The sequence below is a fragment of the Pan troglodytes genome, chromosome 18 (assembly GCF_028858775.2).
Source record: "Pan troglodytes isolate AG18354 chromosome 18, NHGRI_mPanTro3-v2.0_pri, whole genome shotgun sequence".
In the NCBI taxonomy this organism is placed as follows: domain Eukaryota; kingdom Metazoa; phylum Chordata; class Mammalia; order Primates; family Hominidae; genus Pan; species Pan troglodytes.
In genome coordinates, this window is record NC_072416.2 from 81,289,894 (window position 1) to 81,305,972 (window position 16,079).

At 43.6% G+C, this 16,079-nt stretch overlaps 1 protein-coding gene across 2 annotated transcripts in view; it reads left to right on the top strand.

Moving 5' to 3' along the window:
• Nucleotides 1-16,079, top strand: part of CDH13 (cadherin 13) — a 1,164,519-nt gene that overhangs the window by 498,907 nt on the left and 649,533 nt on the right. The window lies entirely within an intron of this gene.

Genomic DNA, 16,079 nt, shown 5'->3' on the forward strand with positions numbered 1-16,079 from the left:
AGTTTTTCCAGGAAGAAATAGTCACTGTTAAATGTGCCAAAATACTGATACTGCCTCATCAGTACCTTCTCCCCTCTTTAAGAGAGTCAACATGGAGAATCAAATTTTGAGCAGTTTGTACTTTTTGGTTGTTAGAAACAACTGCTCAGTGCCGCAAAGAAGAACCAGCCCTCAGGAAAAGAGTTTTCTCAGCAAGGCAATTTACTTCTGCAGAAGGGTGCTGCTTGCACTTCTGGCCACTGGGAGAGCACACCAAACAAAAGAGGGAAGGGGTTTTTATCCCTCACGTGGTTAGTCCCTGCTTCTGTGTCCTGTCCCCATTGGCTGGAGTTGGATTGCACAATCTAAGCTGACCTGACTGGCCACTGTTTAAAATTGAATATGGCTAATTAGGCAGGAAGGGAGAGGCTGTCTGTTATGGTACAAGGCATGTTTGGGCATGTCAGGGCACGGCAAAGGCGGGAAGGGTAGTTTCATTGGGAAGAGCTGTTTCGGCTGGAGGGGCAGTTTACAGAATGGGTAGCCAGGATTAAAGAGGACTCTTTCCAAATAAGGAAGAGATGTGAGTCACAGATTGGGACTAATGGGAGAAGTTGTTTACAGAGCAGGTAGCTTAGAAGAAGGGACAAGGAAGTTGATCTCGAGAACAAAGAACAAGGGAGTCAGAAATTAAACGTTTGAAAAGGAACTTACTGTATCAGACATTGGTGAGCCTGGAATTCAAAAAATGGTGGTTGGTTAAATGAATGATCTTAATGGCAGTTGCTATTGAACTACTAATTCATTAAATACACAGTACATGTTGTATGCTGGACTCCAAGCTTGGGACTGGGTGTGAAGAAGCAGATAATAAAGCTAACATGCTAGTGGGAAGACAGAAACAAGAACATTGCAGAGTATGACAAACGCTGTGAAAATCAGCAATGGGATGATGTGAAAAGAAGAGCAAATGGCAGGATGAAGGAGTAGAGGGAGGAGGGAATCTTCACGCAGATGGCTGTGATGGCTGGTCGGAGGTACTGATGTTTGAGGGGAGACTGGAAGGGTGAGAAAGGAACAGTTACAGGAATATCTGGTTGAACAGCATCTTTGGCAGAGGTGAATCTACATGCAAAGGCCTGAAGATGGGAAAGAATAGCGCATAGTAGAGTCGCAACATGCCTGGGTTGCATGAGAGTAAGCAAGGATGGCAGTGGTAAAAGTGAAATCAGAGAGGCCAGCCTGCCCTTGGATGAGGAGTTGGGGTTTCATCGTGCATGCAGCAGGGAACCACTGGAAGGTTTCCCCAGAAGACTGCATGTTTTGAAAGATCATCCTGGCTGCCTTGTAGAGAATGATTAGTGGTAGCAGAGCAGTAGAGAGGAGTGGAAGCAAAGAGACCCACTAAGAGGGGAGTTTGGTGGTGATCTGAACAAAGGTGACTTGGACTATTGAGAATTGATCTTGGACGGGCACGGTGGTTCACGCCTGTAATCCCAGCACTTTGGGATGCTGAGGCGGGAGGATCACCCGAGGTCAGGAGTTCAAGACCATCCTGGCCAATGTGGCGAAACCCTGTCTCAACTAAAAATACAAAAATTAGCCAGTGTCATGGCACGCCTGTAATCCCAGCTACTTGGGAAGCTGAGGCAAGAGAACCACTTGAACCCAGGAGGTGGAGGTTGCAGTGAGCCGGGATCATGCCACTGTACTCCAGCATGGGCGACAGGGTGAGACTCTGTGTCAAACAAACAAACAAACAAAAAATTGATCTTTATTGCAAATTGAAAGAAGTGCTAATCCAATATCCTGGTAATCATTATATTTATCATTTTAAACTCCCACTGTGCCAAAGATAGCTTTCTCTAAGCAAAAATCTTCTTAAGAGTCTGGGACATGACACAAAGGGAAGCAGAGCTGCTCTAAAGGGATAGCCCTGTCCCCTTGGGCAGCCCTAGCCACTGTGATGATCCTTTTCTAGACAGGTTTCCTGGGAGCCCAAGATGCCAGATGCCAAGGGACCTGACTCCCCACTTCTTCAAAGCTCTGCCCAAACAGTTTCTGAGACTCAAGATGCATTCTCGTTTTTCAGTTTTCTTTTAGATAATCCTGGGCTTCTCAACTCTCACCATGCATCAGAATCAGCAGAGACACTTAAAATGCAGATGTCAGGGCTCCACCCTCAGAGATTGATTCCACTGGGGTGGGGGTGAGGACCATGCATCAATATATGTTAAAATATCTGAGGTGATTCAGATATGCAGCCGAGGTGGAGGACTGCTGGTCTTAAGCAGTCCTCCAAGAGTGGTTGTGGACCAGCTGCATTAGCATCCCCTGGGAGCTTGCTAGAAATGCATATTTTCATGTCCCACCCCAAAACCACTGAGCCAAAAACTCTGGGGTTAAAGCCAGGAATCTGCGTTTTTACACAGCTTCTAGGTGATTGTGATGCACACTCAAATTTATAGAGGGCTGACCTGAAATGCACTTTCTCCCCCTGTCCACCACTAGTACACAATACTTTCAGTTGCAATTCCATTAATTAGGTTATAATAAGACAATCACATTTCAGTTGCCTGGAAAATCCCAGTTTACGCCTGTCATCCAAATCTGCCATGTCCAGATTTAGACAATAAATTATGTAGCCATCCTATAGTTTTCTTCAATTACACACAATTTCCTCCGGGGTATATTTGGGTGAATTTTCTCACAAGCCTCTTTTCTTGAGCTATTCAATGGGTCCATAAGCATGCAGCTAATTGGGAACATTCTTCTGCATTGTTTTTTTTACTTATTACAGCTTCAAAAAGCAATTTGGTTTCCAAGCTGAGGACTCACCTCTTCTTAGCCCCTTATGTTTTGCCCATACTTGTTCTCAACTTAGATTCTCTACAAAGCAACTGCTTCTAAGTGTGGTAGGCTACTAACTAGACAATGTGCAAGAGCCTTCAAAACCTCTAGATGTTTTTTGTAGAATTACTGCACTGCTTTGCAAAAACTATTTATTTGTCCATGCTTTTTATGCCTTTGAAGGTACATATTTTCCTTTTTGTTCCTGCTTGTTTCTATTTATCTGTCTTACTCTTTATATCTCCTGTCTTATCCTCATCAGCTCCACCACAGCTGACAAGCTGTGCTCTGCAGAGCTGTGGAAGAGGACGTAGGTGTTTTCAGTGAGTGCTGGGGAGGCGGGGAGAAGGGAAGGAAGACCACAGAGGCAGAGCTCTGGCCTCCAAACACCACCACGCTCCCAAAAAATCTCTAAGTCAGGACACCTCTAATTTTATAAATATTACGTATTAGACTTCGATATAGAATGCCATTTGAAGAAGAGATTCTGCAGCTCTAAAAGTATAAAGACGTTTGTCTTTGGCTTCCCCTAGAAGTGGACCGCAAGACAAGAATTCAAATGAAGGCCGTTCATTTGAGAGGTGGAGGAAATATTTGTAATAAAGTAAGGGAGAGACGTGGAGAAGGGAAGGCAGCTAGGAGAGAAGCTTGTTTATGAAGCCAGCTACCCCTGTGGGTGACTGGATTGTAATCTCAGGGGCTAACTTTAACATGGTGTGGGACACACTGTCAGCGTTACACCACCCCCAGGGGATGGCACTGGGATACTTTGACACCAGCTGGGGTATTTCTACTCCCAGCAGTCATTGGTGGAGCGCCGCTTCCAGGGGTGTAAATTCCCTGGCATATCAGGTCTGCCCTGCACTCTGTGCACTGACTCGACAGCCTGCGGAGGTTTGGAGGAGAACCTTAGACAAAAAGGATTCTGTGCAGCAGCCACCAGTCTGCTGGTCTGCACTGAAAAGCTGACACATAGAGGATGTGGACAGGGCACTGATCACTTCTGCTTCCTCACCAAAACTAATATATCTATTTTTTTTTTGCATACTTCGTTTCATCCTCTGCTTTTACCTCATTTCCTGAACTAGCTTTCTCATGTCTTGGGCTTTTGAAACCCCCTGTACTTGCCTCTCTCTCTCCATTAATAAGTAGTTCCTGCATCCCAGGAGGAAAAACCTCTGAAATTCAACCTAATTCATATCAACAAGCATATATTCAGCATCTGTTTTTTATAAGGAACTGTGCTAGGGGCTGGGAATTTAATGGAGGAGAAAACAGACAGAATCATTGATCTTGTGGGATTACAAAAGAGGTGACAATATCAGCACATAGTCATTATTTGTCCAGAACTGTGCTAAGCACTTTTCATCTATTATGTTGAATTCTTATGATAACAACCACATGAGGGTCATTTTCCAGCATGCCAATGAAGGTAATGAGACTCAGGGGTGACGTAACCTGTCCAAAGCCACACAGCTAGTTCATAACAGAGCCAAGCTTTGTTACTGCTTTTTGAGATTTCAAAGTCTGTGCTCTTAACCAGTATCCTCAGGAAATACTAAGCCCAATCTGAGAATACTCTTCCGTGGAATGAAATATCTTCACTGACAATTTCTCTTTTTAAAACAGCATTAAAATTAGGTACAATTCTTGGAAATGCACTCAAAAATAAGATGGACAGAGGGTTGGATCAATAGATCGATATCTGATATGTGATAAAGGAAGTATATTAAAATGTTAGTGGTAGAATATAAGTTGGTGAACATATGGGTACTTGCTGTACAATTCTTTCAAGTTTTCTCTGCATTTGGAAATTTTTAATAAAATGTTTGGAAAAATTAAGTTTAACTAAATATAAAATTATCATAAAAGACACAGGAGTTAGCATGCGGGCCCAAAAACGCCTTTTAAATCATTTGTCTTGCATTTCAAGAGGGTGAATGGAGACAAAGTAAGTAACTGGTTCTTGATTTTTTTGGTCATATTTTATTACAACCCGAATTCCTTTAAAGAAAGGAGACTCATATCCTGAAGAATGAAGACATCAAAAGCAAGGTGCTGTGGCAAGTTAGCCCTTGGTGGAGGGTTTTTCACAATTGGATATCCTGCTGTATAGAACTGAATACCCACAGCAGGGTTATGCAGGCAGCTCCAGGGATGAGAAAAAGTGTCTTGACTGATACATAATTTATCTGTCTGCCAAGTAATTAATTAGTTGGTATGTAGCTAAACTACTAGAATTTGGGATCTGCTTTTCCATAATACGAGGGAATCATATTACAACCCTGAGATTCCAAATCACTGCTACTCACTTAGATAGCAGGTGGGGAGTATAAGGGGGTGTATGACCCCCCCCCACACACACACAGGAGACAACCCGAGAGATCACTGCCAGCCCGGAGAAAATGAGTTTGCCTCCTAATTTCTGGCTCTTTTCCATGGTACATTCTGCCCTAGACTATCTGTCATAGTTTTGGAAGACAAGTTAAAACACCCAGTCATGAACATACTTGCTCATACCTGTGATTTTCTTTCCATTTTTGAACTCTAGACAGCAGGGAGGAGCTGACAGTGAGTGCTCTGGAGAGGAACATGCAGATCCCAAAGTGGCTTTTTTCCCCTCCCCCTTCAAAGTATGACTATTTCAAAATTTGGGCCATAAATAATTTCTCAGTTTTACCAACTTTCACTGATAAATAATTGATTGCATCTTTAAAGATTTTTGAGTTCTTGGGCCCGATTGATTGAGAGCAGGGGACTTTAAATCTGTAAGCCAGCAAGGAGGTCTTTGGGAGATGTATTTTATTCTGTTTTATATTAAGTTTGAAAGACAAGTCATTTATGAAATGCTTATTAGAGATTCTGCTTTCATCACAAACCCTTTTCATCAAAACCAATGAAAGTACTTTTTTTTACAGAAAATCCTGTTTTAAAGACCCTATAAATTGGTAGAATGGGCATTTAGAAGGCCATCTTTAACCCAGGATAGAAGAAATATGTAACTGGACCAAGTGCTCTTTGTAAAGGGAATCAACATTGATCATTAGACTAAATCATGAAAACCACTCAACCAGGACTCCGCTTTGATTGTGTCGTGAACGTAAGTCAGACTTGAGGGTACTTTACATCAGCTCTGCCATGTTCCTCAGTGTTCTGTGCATCTGATTCTTAGAGGTCTCACTGCATCCAGATACTCTGTACCTGAGATTTATGCTCACCCATGCGAATAGGTGCCAAGGAGTCTGACAGTCTTGGAATTTAATTTGTTTTATTCTATTTAATAGCCATTTGCCTCACTTTGAAGACCCACGAAGGCCAAGCTATATCCTTAGAGGCTGGACCAGAAAGCTGGTACTGAAGCCCCAGCACCTCTCCATCACCCCTCCCCTGAAATGCAGACTCAGGGTTACTTGCTGTTGCCTGATTGATTTTATGATCAGGCACTTACTGGGTTGTCTAGGGTAACCCAGTAATTGCTGTCATCCCTCTACTTCTTTTAAAATCTATTGTTTTGTACCCTTTATCTATGTCTAACTATATATACTTTTCTCAGAAATTTACATCTGCTTAATTTCTACCCCCCACCCACCCCCCAACACCCCCCCCCCTTTTTTTTTTTTTTTTTTTTTGAGACAGAGTCTTTCTCTGTCACCAGGCTGGAGTGCATTGGTGCAATCTCTGCTCACTGCAACGTCCGCCTCCCAGCATCAAGCAATTCTCCTGCTCAGCCTCCCTAACTGGGACTACAGGTGGATGCCATCACACCCAGCTAATTTTTGTATTTTTTTAGTAGAGACAGGGTTTCACCATGTTGGCCAGACTCATCTGGATCCATCTGCCTCGGCCTCCCAAAGGGCCGGGATTACAGGCATGAGCACCTGGCCTTAATTTCCCCCTTTTAAGGCAACTAGCAGTTTTATTCAATAACTAAAACTTACCATAGGCTAGAGTATAGGAGAAAAATTGGAATACAGAGTATCTAAGATGCCCAAAGGCTCAGTGCTCAAAAATTCTTCTTGAGATGAACATCACAGTTTATTTCTACATTCAGCAGCCATAGCTACACATAAGCCTTTCCTATTTCCAAGTCTTTGAACTGTCACTTCTTCCTGGGATACACCCTCTGTATCCTTATTCCTTAGGAGCAGCCCACATTCACACTCTAAGGCTGCACTGTCCCATGGAACATTGATATTATTGCAGGAAGTTCTGCCTCTACACAGCCCAATATGGTACCCACTAACCACATGTGGTCAATGCAGTTATAAAATCTTTACTAATTTTAATTGAGGCTCAAAAAGTAACACTTCATACCATTATTGGGACAACTTGGCAGGTGAATGTACCTTTTTCATGATACATTTTAATCTATTTACAGATAAAATATTTTTTACTGAAAAGGCAATGTCCACACTGAGATGTTTTGTAAGTGTAAAATACACATTGGATTTCAAAAGCTTATCACACGAACACAAAAAAGTGGAAAATGTCTCCTTAATAATCTTCATATCGATTTCATTTGGAAACAAATCCCTTGTATTTCTTTTCACTTTTTTTTTAACGTGGCTGCCAGAAAAGTATTAAATTATTAATATGGCTCACGTTGTATTTTTATCAGATGGTGCTAATGTAAATAAGGCCTATTTTTGATACAGTCTCTCCTCAGTGGAATTATGTTTTTGAGACAGAGTCTCGCTCTGTCACCCACACTGGAATGCAGTGGCATGATCTGTGCTCACTGCAACCTCTGCTTCCTGGGTTCAAGAGATTCTCATGCCTCAGCCTCCCTAATAGCTGAGATTACAGGTATGCACCACCATGCCTGGCCAACTTTTGTATTTTTGGTAGAGATGGGGGTTCACCATATTGGTCAGGCTGGTCTCAAACTCCTGGCCTCAAGTGATCCACCTGCCTCGGCTGCCCAAAGTGCTGGGATTACAGGTGTGACCCACTGAGCCCGGCCCATGGAATTTTACTTGATCTCTTTTATACATTGTTTATACATCTTTGATGGCACTTAACACATTTTGAGAGACAATGTCCTTCCCTGCCTTCCCACTAACTGTAATTCATCAGATGCGGTGGCCCAGGACAGGGCCTAACACAGAGTAGAGACTCAAATATTCTCTGAATTGAATTCTAGCCATATATATGGCTGATTAACATAGACATTCACTGCTTACTGATTAATTAAAGTGATCATAGCCTGCTTTGTTGTTAGAATGGAATTAATAGACCATTATATGATCAGTCTGGATATTTCCAGCAAATTTTAATTTTCTAAATTGGTAATGAGGCCACCAGATAAATTGCTTGGCAGTCAACTATTATGTGAGGTCATATAAGCATTCTTAGTAGATTTTTTTTTTCTTTGAGACAGTGTCTCGCTCTGTCGCCCGGGCTGGAGTGCGGTGGCACAATCTTGGCTCACTGCAACCTCTGCCTCCCAGGTTCAAGCAATTCTGCCTCAGCTTCCCAAGTAGCTGGGATTACAGGCGCCCACCACCATGCCCAGTTAATTTTTGTATTTTTAGGAGAGATGAGCTTTCACCATGTTAGCCAGGCTGCTCTGGAACTCCTGACCTCAGGTGATCCACCTGCCTCGGCCTCCCAAAGTGCTGGGATTACAGGCATGAGACGCTGTGCCCAGCCAGTAGATTTTGATAGATTTGATGTTGATGGATTTTATGTGGGGATGGGGTGGGGGAAGAGAGAGAGAGAGAGAGAGTTACATGACTGTATTTCTGAATTTGCCTATGTATATGATGGTGTTTTAATTCCAATTAAATGAAAACACTCATAACTTTTATCTTTTTTCACAACTGAACACAGTCAATTCTAACTTAATTTTGCTAAGTCTAATAAAAGCTATATTCACCATTCGCAAATGTTGCCCTCCTGCAAATTTTAATTAATGATAAAACATAATCGGGTGGTTTTGGCTTTTTGCCAAATACATATATCTGCAAAACTTCCCTCCATGATCTACATCCCGCAAATAAAGGCATCTGAGCCCAAGGAGGAAGCAATATTTTTAACCCTGAGTTTATCACCCTTTCAGTTCTCCATTTTAAAGGTTCCTAGAATTTTATTGTTATTATGAACATTTGGCCTCAGACTGAATTTATATTTAATTATTTGTGAACATTCAAGGACCTGGCATTTCAGCTTGAATTAGCATCCAGACTCAGGGTTGTTGAAGAATTTTCAAATTGGACTAGAATCTTCACTACCTAATGAATGTCTGGATCTAAGCCAAACATGGCTAACCCTACTGTCCTGCTTAGGTTTTACAACAGCCCTATAAAGTAGGCAATCCTACACTCATTTCTCAGATGAGAAAGTGGAAATCAAGAGAGATTAAGAAACTTGCCCAGGGTAACCCTCTTAAAGAACGGCAATGCTGAGACCCAAATCCCAGACTCTTCAATGCCACATCAGTGATCTATCCACCACAATGTGTGTGAATGCTTAAAGCTTCCATGGGTCTTTGCTGTTTGCATAGCACACTCACACAAATGGTCATTTGACTCTCATAAGTACCCTCAGAAATCAATATTATGTCCCTGTTGTACAGTGGAGGCTCTGAACTGAGCATGACCAAGGTGCAGAAGTATCTTGCAATACAGTCTATTTGTGGTACACACTGAGTTGCCTTTTTGTGTCACCTGCAATTGTACCAGGGCTCTGGATGGATTTCAAAATAGCACATGGCATGAGTTAAGCCACTATGGAAAACAGTGTGGAGATTCCTGAAAGGACTAAAACTAGAACTACCATTTGATCCAGCAATGCCAGTACTGGGTATCTACCCAGAGGAAAAGAAGTCATTATATGAAAAAGATACTTGCACACACACGTTTATAGCAGCACAATTCACAATTGCAAAATCATGTAACCAAATGCCCATCAATCCACAAGTGGATAAAGAAACTGTGACATATGTATATATGATGGAATACTACTCAGCCATCCAAAGGAATGAATTAATGGCATTTGCAGCAACCTGGATGAGATTGGAGACTATTATTCTAAGTGAAGTAACTCAGGAATGGAAAACCAAACATCATATGTCTCCACTGACATGTGGGAGCTAAGCTATGAGGACGCAAAAGCATAGGCATGATACAATGGACTTTGGGGACTGGGAGGAAAGGATGGGAGAGGGGAGAGGGATAAAAGACTGTAAACAGGGTGCCGTGTATTCTGCTCGGGTGATGGGTGCACCAAAATCTCACAAATCACCACTAAAGAACTTATTCATGTAACCAAACACCACCTGTACCCCAACAACCTATAGAAATTTAAAAAAAAAAAAAAAAGAAATAGACTTTGGCTGGGCTCGGTGGTTCATGCCTGTAATCCCAGCACTTTGAGAGGCCGAGGCAGGCGGATCATGAGGTCAGGAGATCGAGACCATGCTGGCTAACATGGTGAAACCCTGTCTCTACTAAAAAATACAACAAAAATTAGCCGTGCGTGGTGGTGTGCGCCTGTAGTCCCAGCTACTCGGGAGGCTGAGGCAGGAGAATGGTGTGAACCCAGGAGGCAGAGTTTGTAGTGAGCCGAGATCGCGCCACTGCACTCCAGCCTGGGCTACAGAGCGAGACTCTGTCTCCAAAAAAAAAAAAAAAAAAAAAGAAAGAAATAGACTTCAGTAGAGGAAGGAGAAACATACAAGCCAGGGGTGAGCCAAGGATGAGAAGCATAGCTCACCATCCGCCTCATTCCACAGGGAGGTCTGCCAGGGGAGAAACTCGGCTCCCATAGCTGTTCCTTCTCTGCCGGACAGCTTCAGTACAATCTTGTTAGTGGACAGATGATCAAACACCAGGGATGTTCCGCAGCCTGAATGCAGGTACCCAGATTCATAGGAGTTATCTGAGATTCCAAAGTTCAAAGTCAGATGCTTTGGACAGGGGTGTGCTGGAAAACTGGCTCTCGGAGGCTGGAAGCCTTGAGTTGGAGTGTTTACAGCTACTTTGGCATAAATTCTCCCACAGCGGCCAGTTTCAAGCTAGCAGCTTAGAAAATCTCTAAATGTTTAACAATGGACTTCCATGAAGGAGTAGGGTTGACTTCAGCATGGCACTGGCCTTGGGACTCAGGGACCGTGACACTGGAAGGGGTCAGGGGGCACTTGGGTCCCAGGGGAGCTACGCTTGAGTGAAGCCCTCCATTGTGGAGAAGTGGCTTCCACACCCACCTGTTCACCCCGGGTTGCAGCTGGTCTCATGCCCAGTTTAGTAGTGAGGATCATTTTTTGACAACTCTGCCTGTTGCAGGTGTTAAGTGACTTGTCCAAGGTCGTGCAGCAAGTGCAACATAAAAGCAAAGCTCCACCACGCTTCTCCTTGGCACAGAAAAATCCAAGTCACTCTCCTAAGGCTGGAAAATTCTGCAGCAATTGTCCCAGTTCTACCCGGAAAATGAGGAAGGGAGTGATAAAATTCTCTGTGAAGTGAGGAGAAATGAGGTTAACCTCGCCAACATTTATTTGATGTGCGTGTTTGTGCGCTGAGTCAAGGCCGGAGGTCGTGTCTTCGTTTAACAAATAGACCACATGTTGACAAGCAAAAAACGGCTTTCTTTGTCTGGCAAGAAGAGCCACTGCCTCGCTTCAGACAACACTTTTTTTTTGTTGGTATCTCCGCTGACAACCCTGTTCAAAGAGAGCCACGAGGAATGAAAGTGAAAGCAGAAAAAGCCAACTTCGGTGTAATTAAGAGAGATCACTGCCCGTTTTTCTCAGTGATGAGGCCGCAGCTGACTCAGTCGATAAGGGCCGTGAAGGAGTGGGGCCCAGGGCGCAGTGGGGATGGACTGGCCTTTTCACGGTCCAATTACTGGTCCAATTACTAGGCCAAGTTTTGAAGAGGATTGAAGTAGAACTGGATGGAGATGGGAAACAGACCAATAAAGGGTTGTTTTTTGTTTTTTAGGTTCTTTTTTAAGACGGGAGGAATGAATGAAGAACTTCTTTTATTTTCTTTTCCGGCTTGGAGCTAGCTCTGGTTCCCAAATAGGGTCCTGGGGGAAAGACGTGATGTGAGTCTGGGTGGCTGGGAACAGTCCCTCCTGGGTATCTGCGCTTGGCCCACTTCTGCAACCAGTAATGGAGGAGACAGAAGAACGCTTGAATGCGGGTTTAATTGTTCCCATCTGTGAGTGTTGCATTAAAGATGTTGCCGTCTTCTGTTGCATCGGGTGGTTTGGGACAAGTGATGAAGAGAGAGAGTCAGTTGACGCCTCTTGAGCAGGCAAACACTCTCCCTAGGCTGAAAATTGAGCTGCATTAATTCAGAAATATTTACTGAGCAACTACTATGTGTCAAGCACTGCACTGGCTACTGCTTATGGATTCCCCCGAGAAGAATGCCCATCCTAGGAGAGGGGGCAGAGCTGTAAACAGGCAGACAAGCGCTGTGATGGGGTGCTGTGGGGTCTTGGAAAAATCGAGAAGGCAGAAGAAGTAATTCCGAAGAGGACTTCTGAAGGACGCCTAAGAGCAGGCAACGCGAAGCCGAGATGGGAAGAAAGCGCTCTCCAGGCAGTGGGAAGAACATGATCCAGTATCTACGGGCAAGAGGGACGGTGGTCTGTCCAGAGAGCTGAGAATAATTCAACGTGGCTGTGATGCAAGGAGGAAATTGTCACAAATAAACTTGGAGAAATCATCAAAGACTGGAAGAGGAAAAATTGTGAAAACTACTGTATGGAATTTGGACCTTTTTCTACGGATGACTAAGTGTTATACATTGGGGAATCACATGATCAGATTTGCATTTCAGGAAGTTTAGTCCTGTTACGCTGGGTAACACCTGAAGGCTGAGAAAACTAGGAGCAGGGGTGACAAAGAGGGAGGCTGTGACAGAAATCCAGGAGGGTGACGAAGGGCTCCCGGGCAGGGGAGAGGCAGAAGGACTGGAAAGAGGGCACAGTGAAGGGCCATGGTGGGGGATACCAGGCAACACTGGCAAGCAAGTGGACAGTGATGAGTGAGGAGGTAGAGGAAGGTCCCCTCTTAGCTGGGACATTATGCCTCTATAGGACGCTGAACAAAGTAACCTGCGGAGGTGTTACTTTGTGGGAATGTAGACTGTGAAACTGAAGGAACTGTTTTATCCACCTCCCCATAGTTTGCTCTGTGCTGAGGCTGCTGTACTGCTCCTCTTTGAAATAAAAGAGAACTCTTCCCAGAGGTGACAGATCCACCTGCGTGCTGTATGTTGCATGGAGGTGGGCGAACAGGTTATGTGGAGGGTTGTTCTTGGAAAGACGGATTCATTTTGCACCAGTGACAGGCCTGAGGGAACACCAGCGTGTCACACGTCTCTTCCCAGTGTCCCTGACTCATCCGTGCCTAGGGATTTTACTTTAGTCCTTCCTTGCTGTGAATTTGAAAACTTTTATTTTATTTTTTTCTACTAGCTAAGAAATATGTAACAGCTGTGTTCACTGTTGGCCTTCTAGCCTCAAATTCATTTTAAATACATTTCTTCTTAGTAATCTCTTCTTTGAATGCTGATGTTGGCTATGCATTAGTTTACACAATTCACAGGCTCTGTGTTGCTCAATTTTTAGTTCATTTATTTGACAACTTGAAATTCATCACAAGTGGTGCTTTTATTTTGTTATTTGCATCTGGAAATCATTCCTAACATGCCATGAAATACATCTGTTTTTTCCTTTTGCAAATCACTTTTTTTTCTTATTATAAGAGTAATATGTGTTTACTGTAGAAACTTTAGAGAAAAATACACATTTAAAAATAATAATATAAAAATATCAGGCCAGGCGCAGTGGTTCATGCCTGTAATCCCAACACTTTGGGAGGCCGACCGGGTGGATCACCTGAGGTCGGGAGTTCGAGACCACCCTGACCAACATGGAGAAACCCCATCTTTACTAAAAATACAAAATTAGTTAGGCATGGTGGTGCATGCCTGTAATCCCAGCTACTCTGGAGGCTGAGGCAGGAGAATTGCTTGAACCCAGGAGGCAGAAGTTGTGGTGAGCCAAGATCATACCATTACACTCCAGCCTGGAACAAGAGGAAAACTCCATCTATAAATAAATAAATATGCCTGAGTCCCACAACTGGGGATAACCACTGTAGACATCCGAGGGCTTTGCCTCTCTATTTTTAAAGTGCATATACATTCATAAAGACACAGCATCAGGCTGTACCACCAGAGGTTTAGATCCCATAGGTCTGGGGTGACACCTAACAGTTAACATTCCAACAAGCCTCCTGGCACTGCTGACAAGCCCAGCTCCATGGCCCACACTTTGAGGAGCTCTACTCTAATCATACCTATTCCTACACATGACCGTCTTGTGCTCATGGATTTTCCACTTGCCAATGTCTCAGAAACCTTCTTCATGTCCTTCATCAACACGTGGTATGGCAGACCGTTGCTATGGCCAACGTTGAGTTTCAGGGCTTCTAATGTGGAATCTACTGCCTCTGAAGGGACCCACAGATAGGTCTGTTCACTTTCTCATCTGATGTATCTTTTTTCTTTTTTTTGAGATGGAGTCGTGCTCTTCTTGCCCAGGCTGGAGTGCAGTGGTGTGATCTTGGCTCACTACAACCTCGCTCTCTCAGGTTCAAGTGATTTTCCTGCCTCAGCCTCCAGGGTAGCTGGGATTACAGGCGCCTGCCACCACGCCGTGGCTAATTTTTGTACTTTTGGTAGAGAAGGGGTTTTGCCATGTTGGCCAGGCTTGTCTCGAACTCCTGACCTCAGGTGATCTACCCGCCTGGGCCTCCAAAAGTGCTGGGATTACAGGTGCAAGCCGCTGTACCTGGCCAATCTGATATATCTTAAGGCATAGAGCATGACATAAAATGACTGAAGAACACCTCACGATTTTTGTTTCTTACCCTTGTTTCTCCCTCCTGGGAACGGACTGACCCAAGGTTTAAGGCACCAAGAATGCCCAGCAATGTATTTTTTTCCCAGATAAAGGAAGATCTGCCACATGAAAAATGACCAGTTATCTTGGTCTATTGATGTACAATTGCTAAACAGACAATTTTCACATCCATTCTCATTTGAAGTTCCCAATGAACCAGAGTCTCTGAAGTATCCACTATTTCCCTTCCTGTTGCAGAGGAATCCGCCTTGAAGCTATGAATACTTTTTTGTTGTATTTATATTTATCAACATTTATATCTTCTCCCTCTCCTGATTCAGTGAGATCAGAGAATATTAAAGCTGGAGGGGCTCTGGAGGTGGCCTGCTCCAAATACCTCACTTTATAGATAAGACACAAAATGATTTTTCTGGGATCACAAGATGGGAACAGTCCTTAATAAATCTCTGCTCTCTCACTCTGGTGCCCTTTTGCCTACACCCAGTATTCTGAGCCTTCATTGTCCTAGGAATGGCTGCCCTGAGCCTGGGGATGTCCCAGGGTTTTTAGGAGCCTCAGCATAAGCTTGACATAATTGATGTCAGCATGTTCACAATCTCTATAGGATCATTTCTACTGAGACTAATCTTATTCTTTATATTTTCATTTCTCTTCGCAGTGTTCTTAGAGGTTGATTGTTTGTTTGTTTGTTTGTTTGTTTTTACTTTAAGTTCTGGGATACATGTGCAGAATGTGCAGGTTTGTTACATAGATATACATGTGCCATGGTGGTTTGCTGCACCTATCAACCCATCATCTACGTTTTAAGCCCCGTGTGCATTAGGTATTTGTCCTAATGCTCTCTCTCCTTTTGTCCCCAACCCCCGACAGGCCCCAGTGTGTGACGTTCCCCTCCCTGTGTCCATGTGTTCTCACTGTTCAGCTCCCACTTACAAGTGAGAATATGCGGCATTTGGTTTTCTGTTCTGTCTTAGTTTGCTGAGAATGATGGCTTCCAGCTTTATCCATGTCCCTGCAAAGGACATGAATTCGTTCTTTTTTATGGCTGCATAGTATTCCATGTGTATATGTGCTTTCACTTTAGGAGCTCAACTAGCAACTCCCCCATGCACTCCCTCCTCCAGTGTCAGAGCACACTGCAGGACCCACCCAGTCTTTGAATAGGAAAGCACTGGCTGAAAAGCCCCAGAAAGTGGGGATGTACCAGTACAAGTTTCCCACCTGTATATCCCACTGTTTTGTTTGGGGAGAACAACGGATATAACTGAAACGGGCTATCTGGTGAGCATAAGTTCTACATTAAGTTGTCCGTGTGCCTGAACCATTTTTTTTTGTTTGTTTGTTTTTGTTTTTGTTTTTTTTTGAAA